The sequence below is a fragment of the Psittacula echo genome, assembly GCF_963264785.1.
Source record: "Psittacula echo genome assembly, chromosome: 2".
NCBI classification, from domain to species: domain Eukaryota; kingdom Metazoa; phylum Chordata; class Aves; order Psittaciformes; family Psittacidae; genus Psittacula; species Psittacula echo.
Window position 1 is genome coordinate 134951118 of NC_137737.1, and position 4791 is coordinate 134955908.

Genomic DNA, 4791 nt, shown 5'->3' on the forward strand with positions numbered 1-4791 from the left:
AGCTGCGGCGTGAAGGGCCCTTTCCGCTGCGGGGCTCTCGGCGTAGGCCGGGGAAGCAACCGGGCCGGCAGCGCCGGAGAGAGGGGAAAGAGCGCAGAGGAAGGGGCTGGGAATGAATGGGACCGGGGCGGGGAGAATGGGCGGAGGCTGCGCTAGTTGGGCCTGCCTCCTTCCGTGCCCCCGTCACGGGCTAATAAGCAGGGCAGGCCCGGGAGGGCCGGGCTTCCTCCGGTGGAACAGGCAGGGGTGTGCCGCTGCGGCGGGACGGTACGGGGTCTCCCGAGCTGGTGTGCCGCCCTGAGGTTGCCCTGCGGCCGCCGTGCGGCCTGCCCGCAGCCGCAATGCCGCCGGAGGCGGGTCTGCGGCGGGGAGGCGCGGCTTGGCCAGGCCCGGCCCTCCCTGCCCCAAGGAGTCCCGAGGAGGGGGCGAAGAGACCTCCAGCCAGCTAGTGAGGGCCAGTGCACGGACTGGTAGATAGAGGGTGGCTTCAGCAACGCTCCAGGCTTGGGGAAGAGTGGCTGGAAAGCTGTCGGCGGAAAGGGACCTGGAGGTGCTGACCGACGGAGCAGAACATGAGCCAGCTTGTGTCCAGGTGGCCAAGAAGGCCAACGGCATCCTGGCCTGTATCAAAACCAGTGTGGCCAGCAGGACCAGAGAAGTGATCGTCCTCCTCTACTTTGCGCTGGTGAGGCTGCACCTCGAATCCTGTGTTCAGTTCTGGCCCCTCACTGCGAGAGAGACATTGAGGTGTTAGAGCGGGTCCCGAGAAGGACAACGAAGCTGGTGCAGGGCCTGGAGTACAAGTGTGATGAGGAACGGCTGAGGGAACTGGGGTTGTTCAGTCTGAAGAAGAGAAGGCTCAGGGGGGACCTTATCACTCTCTACAGCTACCTGAAAGGAGGTTGTAGTGAGGTGGGGGTCAGTCTCTTCTCACAGGTAACAAGTGACAGGACGAGAAGAAACAACCTCAAGCTGTACCAGGGGAGGTTTAGATTGGATATTATGAAAAATCTTCAGGAAAAAAAAATCTTAGGAAGAATTTTTTAGTATTTCTTCACCAAAAGGGTGGTCAGACGTTGGAACAGGCTGCCCAGGGCAGTGGTGGAATCAGCATCCCTTGAAGTGTTCAAAAGCCATGTAGATGAGGCCCTTAGTGACATGGTTTAGTGTTGGACTCGATGATCTTAAAGGTCTCTTCCAGCCTCGCTGATTCTATGATTCTAAGAGGGTATGTGGAGAAGAAACAGAACAACCTTTTTAAAATAAATTTTTTTTGGGGAAAAAAAAGTGCTTTTGGGCTTCTTTTTGGGGAGGGTGGGAAAGAGTGTGTATTCTCCCCCTCCCCCCCCCCCCCCCCCCCGAAATGCTGTGGTTATAAATTTCCGTACTGGGGAACACTATAGTTGGTTTAACTGCTGCCTTTTCCAGCAGTCTGAGGATGCAGGCCAGCGGTGAGGGCCTCGACTGAGGCACAGTGCTCGCTGTGGTGTGAAAATGGTGGTAACCTTTAAGGGCACTCTAAACGTGAGGAGATAAATCCACGTTATCAAATCTGCCGCTTAATTGAGAAGTCTCTGCCCTAGTGTCACTGAGCGCTCTAAGGACGTAGGGACTTAATTTCCTTCTGTTAGACAATCCACTCGGGTGCCATCTGGAAGTCTCCAGCAAAGAGGAAAAATAGCCTTCCCTGATGAATTTTTCAGTCTATGTTGGGATAAAACAGATGTTTGTCACCCATATGTTGACTGCTTCCACTGTCAGACTGCCAGGCTGTGGTAATACCATAAGATAAGCAGTTACTCTGTACACAAGCAGACATGACTGCCAGGTGCCACCCAGCATTCCTACAGTGCCATCACCTAGAACTCAGCCACCTCTTGAAACGCGTTTCATGGAAGGTGTGCAGATGTTTTCATAAGAACTGGATAAAGATGAGATTTTGGCCTGAGAGTTCATTAATCCCACTGGTCATACTCCTTCTTTAATAATACATTTTGTAGAATAAAATAGGACTTCTTGCATCGTGTTGAAAATTTCCTGTGGGAGCTGTTTTTCACCAGAAATACTGAGTCTAAGAAATCAAGCCATTCTATAAAAACAGATGTATTTGAGAGTTTATGAGAAATAATCAAAACATTAGAGGCTGATGTGCTTTATTTCTGTAAAATTTAAATTATTCCTTTTTACTTTAACAACTCTAATATTGAATTCTTTAAAAGCTATAATATGGGAGTAATACGCTATAGTAATGTGATGGCAAAACACAGTGCTTTCATCAATTATTTCAATGCTTAAAAAAAAGAATAAAAGCTTTTATTTTTAAGCAAATTTTGAAATACTGCTCATTCTTTCTCATTTGGGAAGAAAAAGCATTTTTGAGCATTATTTCTTGCAGAAATAAAGTCCAGATTTCAGGAAGTTAATGTTGCTATATAAGGAATAAAGTGCTACAAGGCAGCTGATTTGTAGCACATTATTCCTTACACCAACAGTCTTCATCATGCAATGCCATCATGCCATGTCAAACTGCTCTTCACTTGGCAAATGTGGTAACTACCTTGGAAGATGCTTTCTTGGTATAAATTAGATAGAGTTTTCAGTTTTCAGTCAGCTTAAAAAGAACTTTCTCAAGCTCAAATCAATACTTAAAAGCTCTTTTTTGTGAGGACTTTTAGGGTTTAAGGTGTTTTGTAACCCAGAATTCTTTGTCTTGATGAGGTACTTTGAGACTTACCTTGGCAGGTCAAAAGTAGATCATAAATACTACCAGCAAGGTTGTATTCCAGCACATTTTCAGCCGACGGGACTTGATATCATATGCCCAGTTTTCAACAATTGCAGAGCAGCAGACTTTCCTTTGGAGTCCTAATGCAGGAATTGCCATTTGCAACCAGGTTTCTTCACCATTTTGCTTGTGTGGGGAAAAACAGATAATTTAACAGGTTTTACATCCTGTTAAAGCTGCCAACCAGGCAGCACTGGGTTCCACCAACACCCAGTCCACCCTGCTGCAATTACAGCAAATTGTTTCTATGGGACCTCCTTCTCTGCTGAACTTCTGTTCAGTGCCTCTGAAGAAGACTAAAATCCTTAAGATCACTCTCAGGGACCTGCAGAGAAATCTGCGTTACAACTCAGTCTGACAGCTCAAGCCTGCACATGAGGCTGAGAATTACTGTTATTAAGCATCCCAGCATGCTTACCTGTTCTTGGAAATATGACTGTCATATAAGTAACTACCCATTTGGGATTAAAAGAAAATATGCATTCCTCTAGCCCCCGCAACTTGTTTTTACTTTAAACCCTACTTACCTGAGCAGCTAGACAGTTGAAATAGAAATTATCAACAGTTCAGGCATCTGCCTCTGTTTTTCAGTATTTTGAGTCCATGTGCTTAAGGCAGCCAAAGGTCTACAGGATTTTCTAACTCAAACGTTGCAGCCTGATGTGCAGATCCGCTAGCACTGTCTGCCCTATCCACATGAAGCTGGATGGACCCAGCTAGTAACAAGGTACCAAAAGGTATATTGGGAAACAAGACAAAGCACTCGGCTGGTAACAAACCTTCTTTGGATGTTACTTGGGCTGTAAAGGGAAGAATTCAAACATTGGATAATGCTAGGCTGAAGACAACTTAGGCAGTGAGCGCTTGCTAATTTCTTCTTACTCTTCTTCTTCTAGACACAAATGCCTTATGATACGTGTTTAATTACACTGCTGTGCAGTTTTCCTTCTATGAAAATCCCACCTTGTATGGTGCGTAGGATGCTCTGAGCTGAGCAGCCCCACTTGTGACTGAACTATCTGAAAGATACATCAGTACTTGAGTTCAGTGCAACATCACAAGCCACAGTGCATAGCACATAATGGTAGTTTTCTTGATTCTTGGCCTCATTGCCCCTGGGCTCTTCGGCCAGTGAGTTGCACTCTGCATACGCCTCATGCTTGTACTGTGGTACCTCTTCATGCTGCCAAGCCATCTAACAGGTTTCCAGCAATGAAGGCTGAGTGATAAAAGACTATGGATGCAACCACATGCCTCTATGAAAAATGCCTCCGTAAGTGCAGGTAAACTGAAAACATACTACTAAACAACTCTGAAAATGGCACAGGCAAATGAACCAACGATACGTCTGAGAACAATCTTACAGAATGTTTCTCAAGGTGTCTTAATCTATTTTCACAGAATTGAATCACACAGGTATCTCTCCATCCTGCCTCCAAGTTGGGTTGTTTCATATGAACTTCTGTACCAAATAAATGTAGGCTGAGCATGACAGAGCATCAGTTTCTAACAAGGCTTACATTAAGCAGAGACATAAAATGAACAGTGTGTAACATATTTTCTTCTACTATTTTTAACTTCCCATGCTTAGTGTGGTCTTTTGAAGAGCTTGCTAATACTCAAGCTTTCTTTTTCTTCATGTTAAAAATATCATCCTTATTATTTTGTTTATTTGCCACAGATTAAAAAAAAAAATCATTACTTTAGTACAAGACAAACCACTGCAAATGTTGAAGCTGTCAAATGCAGAAATATTTGTACTTTGAGACTATAAACAACTACAACTCCTTAATCTTGCCCTTTAATAAGTAGTAAGTGCATAAACTATCTTAGGGAGTCTGTTTTGTGTTCTGCAGAGTTTTTTTCAGGTAACCTTGTAAATTTATGTGTTAATTTTAGGAACAAGTAGCCTCTAATAATGACTTTTTTTCTGTCTATTATTATTATTTTCATAATAATGCTTAGAGACTGCAAGCCTAAATCCATTGTGATAGGAGCTGTTCAAA